The 15,977-nt window shown below is 40.8% G+C and overlaps 1 protein-coding gene across 3 annotated transcripts in view; it reads right to left on the bottom strand.

Moving 5' to 3' along the window:
* Nucleotides 1-12,243, bottom strand: part of LOC115139616 (filamin-A-interacting protein 1) — a 34,725-nt gene extending 22,482 nt beyond the window's left edge. The window contains exon 1 of one of the 3 annotated variants that reach the window (XM_029677209.2): nt 11,572-12,243. The gene's annotated coding sequence lies outside the window, so the exon portion shown is untranslated. The remainder of the gene's footprint in view (nt 1-11,571) is intronic. The other 2 variants (XM_029677206.2, XM_029677207.2) reach the window with 2 other exon arrangements.
* Nucleotides 12,244-15,977: the final 3,734 nt, after the last annotated feature.

Here is a 15,977-nt window from a genome sequence, read left to right as displayed (position 1 = left end):
CTGAAGTGGATTCATGCCATATAAAGTCACCCACTACAAGTTACTGTACATGTTCTTCTCGGTCTCATGCCCACCCTTCAATAACAGTAAACTTAGAACAGAAAACAAAAATGGTGGTTGGTAATACTGTTGTTCACAACTCCCTTTAAATGTGGATTCACAGGACAGGAGGTTTGTGGCATCTTAATTGGGAAGGCTGGGGTCATTACCACAATGGCTGGAGCGGAATAGTGGAATGGTATCAAATACATCAAACACATGGTTTCCATGTGTTTGCTGCCATTCCATTCGCTCCGTTGCAGACATTATTATGAGTCGTCCTCCCCTCAGCAGCCTCCACTGATTCACTGGCACTATCCAATGGTAGGCTAATACGCAAAGCCTCACTATAAACATGGTAACAGTTCACACATTGAATCACACCTTCCCTTATTACTAATGACTATGCTACAAGGCACAACTTTCCTGTTGCCCAATATCACATGTTGATCATCACAAATACTTCTGGGGATGTGATCGTGCCAGGCTGGTCTCCTCAACTTACACTTGAGCCTTGCTAAAACCTGGGACAGCTGTGGCCCATAGCTGATGGTAGAGCATAAGCGCATCACAAATGGAGCCCTATTCCTTACACAGTGCACAACTTTTGACTAGGGCCCATAAGGAATAGGCTGCACTTTGGCATGCGCCCTATGTGAATTCTCTGCCCATGAAAATAGGAAGGTAAATAAGGGCAGGGTCCCTATTTTTGAGCGGGGCCTTTGGCCGGGCGGCATGCACAGCTGTCTGCTGGTGAAGTTTTCAGTGAGTATTTATAGGAGCCCCGTCCCTCAACTTGTGCAGTGGGACCCAGAAGTGGAAATGCCAGAAGGTGATCACTTTATAAGCCATCAGCATTCTAATCAGCTGTCAGTACTTATATTTTACTCCACAGCTGTAGGTTTTCACACACGCCAGTACATCCACATCACACAGTTGCTCATTCGTTCCTACGATCCTCCGCACACATTTTTTCGAGAGGTATGCAACATCCTTTGATATTCAAAGACCGCTGCTATTTATAGAAATAAAATGGCGGATATTGATATCATTTCTTGCCTTCTCTAACAACACACTCCTCCATGGGCATAATGACAGCGCAGCTAATCAGGGAAACAAAGACTGGTGGTGTTGGCCTAGGCAGTCAGCAATGACTCTCATAATATGTTATATGATATGTATAAACATCTCTCTGGCAGGCTGACAGCATCACATCTTGGTATTATGGCAGGTCCACCTGCTAGTTTCTCTCACGGTGCATTACCACATACTGCAGTGAAAGGGAGAGTGTTTACCGGGCTTCCTAATATTCATGCCCATTATGGGAGCACCCTACTACGGCCCTCTATCAATTGGGGCCGGCCTGAGTGATTTATGGAAGGTTTAAGATATTTTTTAGAATGCGGATTAGGATACACGTGCTTAACTTCAAGCGTGTCTGCTCTCAGCTCGTCCAACACTTCCTTTTGTCACACAACGCCTTTCAGATGTATTCTTTGGTTCATTTGGTTCCTGTATAGTTACAGAGGAAGATCTGACACATTGTCTCGTCCAATCAAGGCTACTTGAATGTGGCGAAGGCTCCCTGTGGACGGTCTCACAGACTAGCCAACTTAGCCCCAGTAAAATGAGGTACTGGCAGGTGCCGGCAGCTGTCCAAATCCCCCACTACTTGATTTTGTAGCTCTTCAAAAATGTCCCTTTGAAATAGAATTTCAATTCAGTCATGCATGCGTCTAAAGACTCCCAATGTGACTAAATATGGGAAGACGAGCATAGGGGATAGGATTTTGAAAAGCGAAAATCCTATCCTGCTGCAGCAACTCACTCAGAGTAAAGGGAAGAAAAAGCAGCATAACCCGACTTGTGTAACGGGACCATACACTTGCCACATCTATACTCCTCTGAGGATTTTACTGGTGACAATATGCTGAGTAGATTTCACCTCATTTCCAAAAGCAAAATATTATGCTGTGGTTGTCTTGGCAACCATGTATGGGGTAGACAGTAGAGAGAGCTGTGTGCAATATCAGAACTTATACGCAGCTTTGCACTTCGTTTATCAGACGATTGAGTAATCTTCCTCTGGGAGTCTGCTTCACACCATGCTGTATTCATGAGTTCAGCTGCCACTGTCGGTAAAAACCAATGGACAAAACAATCCAAACAAAGCTATAAAAACTAAAAGAAAGTTCTGATGTCACCTCTAATGAAATACCACTCAATTCAAACCCCTATGACTCTGTCAGTGAGAGACACTGTGTGCATTCCAAACCTCGGTTACCTCTGGGTAGCCTGTGATTAGCTACAGTATATTATATTCAGTCTCCCACTGTAAGGTGAATACCACTGAGAGTTTATAGGTTCAGGAGGAGGTCAATCTGTCTTTTCAATGTCACAGCTCTCTGTAAATTCATTGGAAAATAGGCACTTCCTGAAGTCTCCTACCATTGCTACCTACCAACCCAGACAAGTTTGTGACAAAAGGTCAGGGTAGGGTCAAAGGTGACTGGGGGGGGGTTCAGATCAGGGTGGTAAAACAAAACTCTGTGAAACAGGAAGGAAAACTGTCGACAAGGGTTCAGTCACTCAGAGCCAGGGTTGGGTAGGTTACTTTCTAAATGTAATCTGTTACAGTTACTAGTTACCTGTCAAATGTAATCAGTAACATAACTTTTGGATTACCCCAACTCAGTAACGTAATCTGATTACATTCAGTTACTTTTAGATTACTTCCCCCTTAAGAGGTATTAGAAGAAGACAAAGTATGTTACCAGTTGAACAACATCTATTGCAGGATGAATCAATGTTAAAGTTTACATAGCTGGCCATATATGGATGTTAAATTTTACTTTATGTGTTGGTTTTGTAGGCTTCTTCTAACCCATTGCTTTCTACTACATATAATAATACGATTAAATTATATATTTACATTAAAAACCAAAGTCGATCAGAATTCCAGTCATGCCAATAAATGGTATATCACTTGATCTTCAAGAATAGGACTTGGAAATATGGAAGGATAGATTAGCTAAATTGTTTTACCTGAGCATAACCCTTAAACTAAGGATTTATAAGCCAGTCCTACTCTGTTTATGATTTTATTGTCATGGAGGACTGATTGGGCTCATTGATACAAGTTGAAAAATAAATGCTGCGCTCATGGAATGGCATGCTTTGTGCACTACTGAAAAGTGCTATTTACATGTGAAAAATAAATACAATGTGCTGCATTTGCTATAGGCCTATTGTTTACCTTTTTGTTGGTGACACTTTGATATCTTGATAATATGCAGCTGTTTAAAGGGAAAATCCACAGATGAATCAATAACAAAATGGCCGCCACCGCCTCTATTTTGGTAAAAAGCTGAGAATGGGCCTGGAAAATGTAACCACTCTCAGATTAATAGACAGAGCTATGGATGCAAATGATTGGTTTAACCATGTTATGAGGCTATACAGTGTTTGTTTACATTTACAATGTTTACAAACATTGGAGAAAAACAAGTTTATATTTTGGGTTCTCATGGAGTGTGACAGTTAAACTAAGCTCATGAGGCGTAAGTTATATTCTTCAATAATTAATTGATATATATACACAGTATACACACACCTACTCATTCAAGGATTTTTCTATATTTTACTATTTTCTACATTGTAGAATAATAGTGAAGACCTCAAAACTATGAAATAACACATGGAATCATTTAGTAACCAACAAGTGTGTAACAAATCAAAATATATTTTATATTTGATATTCCACAAAGTAGCCATAGCAAAGCTGCCTTGATGACAGCTTTGCACACTCTTGGCATTCTCTCAACCAGCTTCATGAGGTAGTCACTTGGAATGCATTGAAATTAACAGGTGTGCCTTGCTAAAAGTTAATTTGTGGAATATCTTTCCTTCTTGGATGTAGCAACTACAGATTGCCCCTTCAAGTCTATCAGAAGTGTGTGAGTTTGAGCATGTGTCCATTAGGCCTATGGATTTTTTTTTATCAGCATGAATTAGATTGAGCAATAAAAGCCTCACTTTTATTCCATAGGCTGGGATCCACATTGCAGCTCTTGCAAGAGCGCATTTTTCACTGGCTGTCCACTGGTTTCAAAAATAATGATTGATAGGCGGCTTAAACTTCTTGAATTCAACCATTATTGGGTTCAAATACACATTTAGATTTGTGAACAGCTATCCACAACAACCACAATCCGTACGGTGCAAATAGCTAAATAAGAGAGCAGCAGTGTGATTCATGTCAATGCGCTATGTAGATATCAATAATAAGTGATATCCGTATCGCCGTAGACTTCACCACTGCTGCCATCCTTACCTCCAAGCGTTTATTCAAATTGGATAATCTTTGGATGCCGACAGCAGTCGCACCATTGGAAGACATACAGTGGCTTGCGAAAGTATTCACTCCCCTTGGCATTTTTCCTATTTTGTTGCCTTACAACCTGGAATTAAAATGGATTTTTGGGGGGTTTGTATCATTTGATTTACACAACATGCCTACCATTTTGAAGATGCAAAATATTTTTTACTGTGAGACAAACAAGAAATAAGACAGAAAAAAACATAAAACTTGAGCGTGCATAACTATTCACCCCCCAAAGTCAAATCTTTGTAGAGCCACCTTTTGCAGAAATTACAACTGCAAGTCTCTTGTGGTATGTCTCTATGAGCTTGGCACATCTAGCCCCTGGGATTTTTTCCCATTCTTTAAGGCAAAACTGCTCCAGCTCCTTCAAGTTGGATGGGTTCCGCTGATGTACAGCAATCTTTACATCTTTAAGTCATACCACAGATTCTCAATTGGATTGAGGTCTGGGCTTTGATTAGGCCATTCCTAGACATTTAAATGTCCCCCTTAAACCCCTCGAGTGTTGCTTTAGCAGTCTGCTTAGGGTCATTGTCCTGCTGGAAGGTGAACCTCCATCCCAGTCTCAAATCTCTGGAAGACTGAAACAGGTTTCCCTCAAGAATTTCCCTGTATTTAGTGTCATCCATCATTCCTTCAATTCTGACCAGTTTCCCAGTCCCTGCCGATGAAAAACATCCCCACAGCATGATGCTGCCACCACCATGCTTCACTGTGGGGATGATGTTCTCGGGGTGATGAGAGGTGTTGGGTTTGCGCCAGACACAGTGTTTTTACCTTGATGGCCAAAAAGCTCAATTTTAGTCTCATCTGAACAGAGTACCTTCTTCCATTTGTTTGGGGAGTCTCCCACATGCCTTTCGGCGAACACCAAACATGTTTGATAATTTCTTTTCTGGACACTCTTCTGTAATGCCCAGCTCTGTTGCATGTACGGCTTAAAGTGGTCTTATGGACAGATACTCCAATCTCCGCTGCGGAGCTTTGCAGCTCCTTCAGGGTTATCTTTGCTCTTTGTTGCCTCTCTGATTAATGCCCTCCTTGCCTGGTCCATGAGTTTTGGTGGGCGGCCCTCTCTTGGCAGGTTTGTTGTGGTGCCATATTCTTTCCATTTTTTAATAATGGATTTAATGGTTCTCCATGGGATGTTCAAAGTTTCTGATATTTTTTATAACCCAACCCTGATCTGTACTTCTCCACAACTTTGTCCCTGACCTGTTTGGAGAGCTCCTTGGTCTTCATAGTGCTGCTTGCTTGGTGGTGCCCCTTGCTTAGTGGTGTAGCAAACTCTGGGGCCTTTCAGAACAGGTGTATATAAACTGAGATCATGTGACAGATCATGTGACACTTAGATTTCACACAGGTGGAATTTATTTAACTAATTACGTGACTTCTGAAGGTAATTGGTTGCTTGGATATTATTTAGGGGCTTCATAGCAAAGGGGGTGAATACATATGCACGCACCACTTTTCCATTTTTTATTTTTTATTATTTTTTTAAAACAAGTTCTTTTTTAAATTTCACTTAATCAATTTGGACTATTTTCTGTATGTCCATTACATAAAATCCAAATAAAAATCCATTTAAATTACAGGTTGTAATGCAACAAAATAGGAAAAAGGCACTGTAGCTTGGACTGTAGCCTACAAAAGCCTATTCCTGCTCTTTTCCCACGATCCATCAAACACATTTGGTGTGTTATCATAGTGGTCTCTGACTTAAGTCAGACTCGCTCACGTTGAACAAATTTAAATGTGCGCCTTTTTTCTATGCTGATTTGAACGTCATCGAGAAGATTTTATTTCGCAAATATCCTTTCTGAAATTAACAGTAATCCTCGAAGTAATCATCTAGTTTTTCAAAAGTATCTGTAATCTGATCACAATATTTGTGTGGGTCACTGACTCAAAAGTAAAGCCACAAAACCCCTCTAGTCTATGAATCACAGGAGTCTCTTCCGTGTGTCAGACTACCAGATAGACTTGAATGAGCACTGTATAAGAAAGATATCTTGACAACCCAGACATTTTAGGGACCATTTAATCTTCCTATTTGATTTTCTGATAAAAGTAAAGAATATATTCTAACTCCAGCGTTGGAAGCCGTACATATCATTTTAGAGGTATATGTATGAGTGTGTGTGGGGGTCCAACACTAGCAGGTGGGTTCTGCATGTGCCACGGGCCAGGGGGTAAGTTGTCAGTAACGAGGTTACATTAAGATTGCTATATTTATGTCATCTGCATGAAATACTACAGATCGGAACCCGACGCGGTGATATTCCACTCTCGGCTGTATACGTACGTCAGCACTTGAGGCAGTAAATGTTTGATATTAATAGTGGACGTTGTACAGTACAGTGAGGTCTGTAATATTACATTTACACAGTGGTAAGATGTCCATAGAGGTTTATTCAAATGTGTATCAGTGGTCGGGAATGTTTTATTTGGTGTTATTCCACATAACAAACCATAGCAGTAAACGACACAGTACATGTAACCTAAACAGATGCATATAACCAGATGGCCATGCAGTTCTATTCACAGAGGCTATAAAATTTCAAATCAAATCCAATCCAATTTTATTGGTCACATACACATATTAAGCAGATGTTATTGCGGGTGTAGCGAAATGCTTGTGTTCCTAGCTCCAACACCAAATAAAACATTCCTGACCACTGATACACATTTGACTAAACCTCTATGGACATCTTACCACTGTGTAAATGTAATATTACAGACCTCACTGTACTGTACAACATCCACTATTAATATCAAACATTTACTGCCTCAAGTGCTGACGTACGTATACAGCCGAGAGTGGAATATCACCGCGTCGGGTTCCGATCTGTAGTATTTCATGCAGATGACATAAATATAGTAATCTTAATGTAACCTCGTTACTGACAACTTACCCCCTGGCCCGTGGCACATGCAGAACCCACCTGCTAGTGTTGGACCCCCACACACACTCATACATATACCTCTAAAATGATATGTACGGCTTCCAACGCTGGAGTTAGAATATATTCTTTACTTTTATCAGAAAATCAAATAGGAAGATTAAATGGTTCCTAAAATGTCTGGGTTGTCAAGATAGCTTTCTTATACAGTGCTCATTCAAGGCTATCTGGCTGTCTGAGTCATAGAAGGGACACCTGAGATTCCTACAGTAGAGGGGTTTAGTGTCTTTACATTTGAGTCAGTGACCCACATCCTTTGGCAACATCACATGACATCATTATCTGCCACCTTACAAGGGTATCTGAAGTCAGACAAATGAGTGAGCAGCAAGGTTCATGTGAAAGCTGGTATAAAAATAGAAATCAGACTTTTGAGCAAGTTCAAAGTTGCAGACAACAAAGAAGCCAGGCCAGGTTTTTTTTATTAGGGTTTTTAGCAGAAAGCAGGCCTGGGTTCGGGCTTCTCAGAAACCAGACTGGATCCAGGACTAAAGCCACATGAGTGGATCTTACTTGAAAAGAGGAGGTTCGGCTGCAAGGTCAATCCAAAGCCTTGGGCTACATATTAAAACGGAATAACAAATCACAATGTGACGTGAGTCTAAAAGAGGCACAGTGCTGAAAGGGAATGTTTCATTCAAAACTATTGCTATCATAAAAGGAAATGGAATATAGTGCACTTAATTAAATACCACAATAACTTGTTATAAATGTGGTGTTATTTCAATAGTCCTATTTCCATTGCCAAGCCTAATAGGGTGTCTTGAAGATTGGCCGTGACTTGACTTCCCTGTCCTCATCAAAACTCTCACAGTCCGAGTCAATCCTCAGTCCGACATGTTCAATCAGCAGTGAAAATGAATGAGCAAAAGATATGGCAGGTTGGCTTCTATCTTCACAAGCCTCTGTGCTGAGTCCGAATCAGTGGTTATGGATCCAGCAAACTGACACCATTAGCCAGATGTAGTTCTCAAGCTGGCCAGTCTCAAATGCCTTTCTGGTGGAATGACGATGAAGTCACTTCCCTCATAAAGCGAGAGACAAAGAGACAGCGAAGAGCGAGAGAGAGGGGGAAGAGAGAGAGAGAGAGAAGAACGTGTGAGAGTTTGAGACCCTATGAGAGAGGGAAGAGATTTAATGCTGACTGTGTTTTATTATTTTGATTTTTACAGCCTATTTTCTCCCTGAGCCTGAAACACTCAACTATTTGTTTGTCATCAGTTTCCCAGAAAACACATGCTGTCATAACATCTAGGAAAGTCAGGACAAACAATTAGAAAAAAAGACAGCTCACAGAACAGTCTGTAGATAGATCAGCCTTATCTTACAGTAAACATGCTTTAAAGGCTTTATATCAGTAAAGATGAGTTGAGAGACGTGTTATGTTCTGAATCCAAATCACAAATGGTCCTCCATTGGGGTGAGCATTTGGGATTAAATACATACAGTACATCTGCTCTTACAAAGCTGAATTATGTAAACCAGCTGACCAGCTATCATTTGAAATCCTTTGATTCCCCTTGTTAGGAGCAGTACAATAGCAAGGGCTGGGAATGATTGTGAGGTGCTTCAGATGCAGCTGTTCAAGCTGATAATGAGAGAATAATCTAGAGACATTGTGTGAGGCCAGCGCCACTCCAAATCAGTGTGTGTGTGTGTGTGTGTGTGTGAGCATGCATGCTGTCCATCCCATGCACCACACCTTCAGCTCTACTTCAGTGTGTGGGCAGGCTGGATGATTTCACTAAGTGTGGGCTGATATGGAATGTTAAATAGCATAGTGGTAATGCATGGTTACCCTTGGTCATTTTAAAAGAGACACACCCTTGTGGGATGTAAACGCACCCACAGCATAATGCTGACAATGGGTTATTCAGTCAAATGAGTTAATCTGTAATCTCCATTCAATATTTTTCATGATATACTATTTTTATGAAGTGCATATAACGATCTGTGGTAGAGATGATATATAGTATTATTTAATTCACAATATTTAGTGATCTCAGCCAGTGTTTTTTGTGTCATCATCTGGCAAGCAGGTTAGTGTTTTTCGTCATGAATCTTGTTCTGGAGGCAGCTCGGGAGTGGTCACTAGCTGACACAGCCATAAAATCTGATGTTAAACCTAACCTTAACCGCACTGCTAACCCTAACCTTAAATTAAGACCATGAAGGACATTTTTGTTTTCATGAATTTGTACAATATCGGCAATTTAGATTTTGCAGCTAGCGAAAATCGCTCAGTTCTGCCTCCAGGAAAAGACTAATCCAAAAAACGTCAACAAGGCAAAGCACCCAAACAAATGTAATCCATCTCTCTCTCGTCCCTTATTTTGCTGTCATGGGAACAGCGGAGCTGTTGTTATGAAACAAAACATGAGGACAGGCCCTGCTGTTTCCCTCCATGGGAGATTGCTGAGCTGAATTAGCTAAGTGATCTCATGGTTCACTGTCTTATCACTTGGGCCTTGGCTGCCGGTGAAGTAATGCCACAGGCACAAACTGAAGCAGATGATTTAAAGACAACCGCTGCCAGAGAAACTTACAAGAGCACCAGGGAATGCAGTGTGATCATTTGAGTTACAGACTGGAGGGGAGGACAAAAGAGAGGCTCCGCAGGCAGTAATTTAGTTTCTCATACATAATACCCGATAACTACCCAACCTGTCAATAATCTGTCCAGATAGGTATACTCCATTAAAGTAATTCATGCTTGTTAATAGAGGTTAAGGAGGAAGTATAAAAGTGTCCAAGAATAATATCCGTATAAATTGCCCTTTGAGAAATGGTCATTGATATGCAACGGGACCTCACTATGCCTTCAGTTGTTCTGAACGCTATTGGCATTGTCCAAAATATTTCTAAACAAACTGACCTCTGACCTGTCCATTACAAAAGACAATAGATTTTTTTAACCCTTGATCATCCTCCACATAACACACAGGATAGCTATGTGGAGTTCCTAAAGCCGATGACAATGGCTTGATGATGCAAACGCCACTGAAGCCCTCCCGTACCCACATGGACAGCAGACATTTATTGTTTCATCACAGAGGGAAAAATATTTTGATCGGATTAATAATAACTTTTTCCACTGTTTTTATTGTAAGTTATTAATGGAACGTTCCCTAGTCCCTAGGGATGTGACTGCCTGGCACGGGACGCTGCAGAGGGGAGGACGACTCATAATAATGGCTGGAAGGGAGTAAATGGAATGGTATCAAACACATGTGTTTAATGTATTTGATACCATTCCACTGATTCTGCTCCAGCCATTACCATGAAACTAGTCCACCCCAATTAAGGTGCCACCCACATGTGCTGCCTGAGTATGTATGTGTGGTACCACAGGCTGGCAGAGGACACATCTAATGGCTACCACTGGAATAACAGTGAGAGGATGGGATAGCATCGCTGTTTACTGTGTGCCTTCAAACAGTGGGGTCTCTCATGGAACCTCTTATCAGAATAAAACCCATTGGGAACATCTATTGTTTTGACATGGGAAAACGTCAAAGTGGACAGACATGGTAGTGATAATATCAGCCATTAAGCTGACGCTTTTCTCCAAATTGACTAAGTCATGCTTGCGTACATATTACATTTGGGTGGCCCTGGGAATTGAACCCACAACCCTGGCAGTGCAAGCACATTGCCATACCAGCTGAGCCATACAGGCTTAATAATAAGAGAGACATTCTTTAATGTTAATTACTTCAACTTAACTTGTCCAAATTTCAACTTTCATCCAACGTGAACAAGTTGACATGTTTAGATACAAATCTCACAGTCCAAAGAAAGTTGAGCAACTACAGTATGTTAGACCCAGATTTATCATTGTATTATTGCGTCATTTTCTCTACATTCCCTGTGTTGTTACTCAGCTATTAGTACATTTAATATATCCTCTAGAGAGAGAGCTAAAGCGTTCTTCTGGTAAAAGATGTAATCAATGAATGCCTCCTAATGTACCATTTCCTGAATTGAGTCTGGACCGGACGTCAGATGGCAGCAACTAATGTTCTTTCCCAACTCACTGATTCACAATGTGCTCCACTTTACGAACTAGAAACCATATAATTGGACATCTAAATGTCCCAAAATTTAGTCCATACAAGTTTATTTTTGCGAGGAAAAGAAAAGCTTTTCAAACCTATGAAGAATAGCAGAATCATTTCCCCTTACCTGTTCTCAATGGTACCACATCACAGGTGACGACAGGTCAAAAAGGAATATCTCAGTTACTGAGAATCAAGTCCCAGAGTAAAAAGTCTCTCCTCAATGTCTGTGTTCTTCAGTTACCTTGACTGTGTGTGTCAAAAAGAGACATATCAAATGTAGATGATCTATACTCTCACCTCTTACTTTTTTCTTTTAATAACTTGTTTCCCCTCTTCTCTCCTGTCAAGGCAACAGAGGCAATGCAAGAGGCGTCTGAAGATGAACACCAAGCTTTGTCCTCTCCAGAAGTTTGGGCCGGCAGAGTCTTTCACAAACTGAGAGGATGAGAGAGAAAAGCGAGAGAGAGAGAGAGAGAGAGAGAGAGAGAGACCAGCAAGCAAGAGGAGGTGGTCAGAGCTGCTTTTGTCTGAAAAGTCCGATTTTCCTTCAAATGGAGATATCCAAAGTAAGATGGAGAGGAGGGTAGAAATGTGGAATATAGCCTTTGTCAGGTGCCAGGACCCTGCCTTTTCCCCTTTGTTCCTGGGCAGGAGAGTGTAGAGCTTTGAGTGTAGCAGAGTCTGCCTGGGCTATATTTAACAAGTGTTCTCAGTCACTCATGGCTGTTAGCAGCTGAGCAGATTGAGGGAAGCTTTCCCAAGCCCCTCTGACAGCTGAACTATCCCACTCTGAAGCAGGCAGGGGAAGTCCAGCTCCACCACTCCCGCCAGAGCAGAGGCAGGGTTAGCAAGGAGGGCTCAGTCTCTGCCTGGTTAGTCAATTCACAGTCATCTTTTCTAAGAAGCAAATGAGAAAATCGCAGGTAAATAATATAAGATCACCAGTTTGCCTTCAACCATTTGAGTATGAGAAGTTAGTTTATTGTTTTTGTGTAAAGGTGGTTCCACTTTATGCATCCATTTGCTTGCTCAGCAATTTTTCCCTATAAGGATTAGACCACTGATACTGTACAGGGGCCAAGTTAACCTTTTCAAACAAAAATGATTTATTGAGAGCCATAAATGTGAGAACATTTGTTCCCAATAAAACCAAGTCAAAACAAAGCATTACAAATGAGAAGCAGTGATACACTCCTGTGAGACTTCTGCTGCGGTAGTGTTACAAGCGTGACATCTAGCCTTAACAAACATAGGCTCTGTTGACACCAGTGTTGTAAATGTCATTGTCTAAGGGTGTATGACCTTGTTCACGCTGTAATTGACAATGGCTCTCGCACCGAAGCCACTTGAACAACACGTCTTTCTTTAAAGTGACGGCATTTAAGAAACATAAGCATTCGTTGTGAGAGTAACTCCAGCAGCATTACCAGTCACCATTGATATAGAAAGGAGTAATCCCAACCTTTTGTCAACTCTTTCCAATAAAACTAGCCTAAAGGTCAATCAATCAAGTCGGTTCTATAATGACACATGAAAGCTGGAACTTCAGACAGGTGCTAAGTTGCTAGGTCTCCTTGTTGAAATATGGTATCTAGTCTGTCTGTCTCCCAAATGGCAACCTATTTCCTATGTAGTGCACTACTTTTGACCAGGGCCCATAGGGTTCTGGTCAAAAGTAGTGCACTACATTCGGAATAAGGTTCCATTTGGGACGCAACCCTAATGCTATTCAATACCTCGGAAACAGATGTACAGTATGTGTTCACACAGAGGTCTTATTAATGCACAACTCATTATACTTGAACCACACGCCCCAATGAAGTCATAAAGTTGGTGTGAGAGGAGATGTTGTTGTTTTAAAACGTGGATCCTTCTATATTTTTAGCCGAGAGCTGATGGTGGTCATTAAGATTCAGTGTTGCACTTGTGGATAACATGAGTCACTTGAGACATGGCTGTGAAGTGACCAAACTGTTTCAAAGTCTAAGTATTTTATTAAGTAATCTAGTGGTTAGAGATAATTCTTCTGTGTAGATGACATACACTGAGTATACAAAACAATATTAACATCTGCTCTTTCCATAACATAGACTGACCACGTGAATCCAGGTGAAAACTATGATCCCTTACTGATGACACTTGTTAAATACACTTCAATCAGTGTAGATAAAGGGGAGGAGACAAGTTAATGAAGGATTTTTAAGCCTTGAGACAATTGAGACATGGATTGTGTATGTGTGCCAATCAGAGGGTGAATGGGCAAGACAAAAAATGCCTTTGAACTGGGTATGGTAGAGTCCACGCCCCGACAAAATGAGGCTGTTCTGAGGGCAAATGGGGGGCTGTTTCCCTACAATTCTATCCTAATATCCTTCTATCCTTCTTAATTATTATGTCCACATTCGATCTTCATCCTGACATGTACCATAACAACAGTAAAATGACAACTGAAAGTTTATTGTATAATTCTTATAAATCTTTCCGGAACTCGAAGGGTGATGGTGTGCTCATAACTGTGGCTATGGTTACAGTCTTCCATTCTCTCCTAATGCACAGGGAGCCGGAAACCAAAGCACTGCACATTACTGACAATTGAGTCAGGGCCTCTCCTTCTCTCTGCTCCCTAATGCTCCGAGATGGTTATCATGGTCAGGACCTCTCTGTTGGGCATTTCATCTGGGGTTACTAAGATACTGATCAAGTCAGTACCTTTTGAAGTCATTTTCAAAATGTTCGGTCTACCTTATCCAACGTAAGAGCCCTTCGATTTTTGTATGGACCCAATACCTTTGCTCAAGATCTTATCGTTTGCAACTGTACAGTTCCTCTGATCAATCAAAGAAATACAGTGAGAGATTCATGTCGTTACCATTGACAATACATTTAGAAATGTATGTGTATAACTCTCCACGACCTCTTTGTAATCAAAGCCAAATCAAACTGCAAGGTGCATTGAATCAAGCTCTGTCATTCAATCTAGCTAATAGATACATTGGTGTGTTCCATTGTGAGAAATGCTAAGTGTAGAATTTGATACGGCCCTCAACAGACTCATCCACGGTAAGGCAGGATGAGCAAATAGGCAGCAAGGCAGCTCTGTCACATAGCAACCCAGACCTATTTTGGGGAGGTGTTTAAATGTGCTTGTAACCCTCTGATTGGCACACATACACAATCCATGTCTCAATTGGGGCGGCAGGGTAGGTTAGAGTGTTGGACTAGTAACTGGAAGGTTGTAAGTTCAAATCCCAGAGCTGACAAGGTACAAATCTGTCGTTCTGCCCCTGAACAGGCAGTTAATTCACTGTTTCTAGGCTATCATTGAAAATAAGAATTTGTTGTTAACTGACTTGCCTAGTTAAATAAAGGTTTTTAAAAAATTTGCTTGTAAAATCAAGGTCCATGTTATTTTTTATTGGCAAGTAAAATCAAAGCAACATTGGATACACTGTACTGAATCCTACGTATTTGGATGAGGTTGTTTTAGATATTAGGTTTTCCCCCCATGGGTATCCAGAGGTTCATAATGATATTTTGCCCTCTGTAGATTACATATATCTATCTTCACAAGAGATGGGTTCAGCATCTGTAGCGTGTCACATTTGGCAAAGGAAAATGTATCAAATTATTTACACATTCACACGGTTCGTTCTAGGTGTCTGGAAACAGATGTTTTGTGACTTCCATTAAAGGCTAGATCTCTGTCCTCTTTATTGCAAAATATAAATTATGCAACATCTGTTTTGCAGTTTTTCTGGTGAGCGATTTCATGCTAATGTCATTAGCGCACCATAACGTGCCAAACAAAATAATATCCTATTGAGCTGCAACATAATGTAACATAATGTTTCCGATATGTGTAATGTCTAGCTTGTGCGGAGCTGGCTAGAGCAGTGTTAGATTTTGCAACACACAAAATTTGTTTTGGGAAATCATTAATCATCCGTTACTAGTAGTGGAGCTTCAGTAATAACACATTAGCTGAGATTTGTGCATTAAATAAGGAGACCCCCCCCCCTTTACATTAGTCTATTTAGCCTTATGTATGAAAGCCCTCATCTGTTTTGTATTATGGGGAACATAGGACCCTTTCAGTTAATATCACACGTCAATGGTACAGGCTGTTAGGCTATGAATATTTAATTATGTTTTCATGCCACTGGCTTTACCATAATGGAGTTTCGGTGGAGACAATGAATAGGCTACTTGACTTTGGGTTTTTACAGTGGGAGCATATGATATAGTAGGCCTATGCATTGGAGAAATGGCTGCATCCAATTACAACAACCAGGAGGCATTTCAGGGCATGCCACTTTACAAATTTGTATCTGATTATTTAAGATAAATGCATACTTTAAAAAAATGAAATGGAAAGTTATTACATATATTTGTACAGCAGCTCTTTTATTCTGGGGTATAATGATTTCATTCAGAGCAACAATACAGCACTGAGAAGTGAGTCGGCTATGTGACATGATGAGAGGGTGTTGTACTCAGAGATGGTTCAGCTTCTACTGGAGAGTTGTCGCC

The sequence above is a fragment of the Oncorhynchus nerka genome, linkage group LG13, assembly GCF_034236695.1.
Source record: "Oncorhynchus nerka isolate Pitt River linkage group LG13, Oner_Uvic_2.0, whole genome shotgun sequence".
NCBI classification, from domain to species: domain Eukaryota; kingdom Metazoa; phylum Chordata; class Actinopteri; order Salmoniformes; family Salmonidae; genus Oncorhynchus; species Oncorhynchus nerka.
Note: the sequence above shows the minus strand (reverse complement) of the source record. Positions and strands in the feature narration are given on the sequence as shown.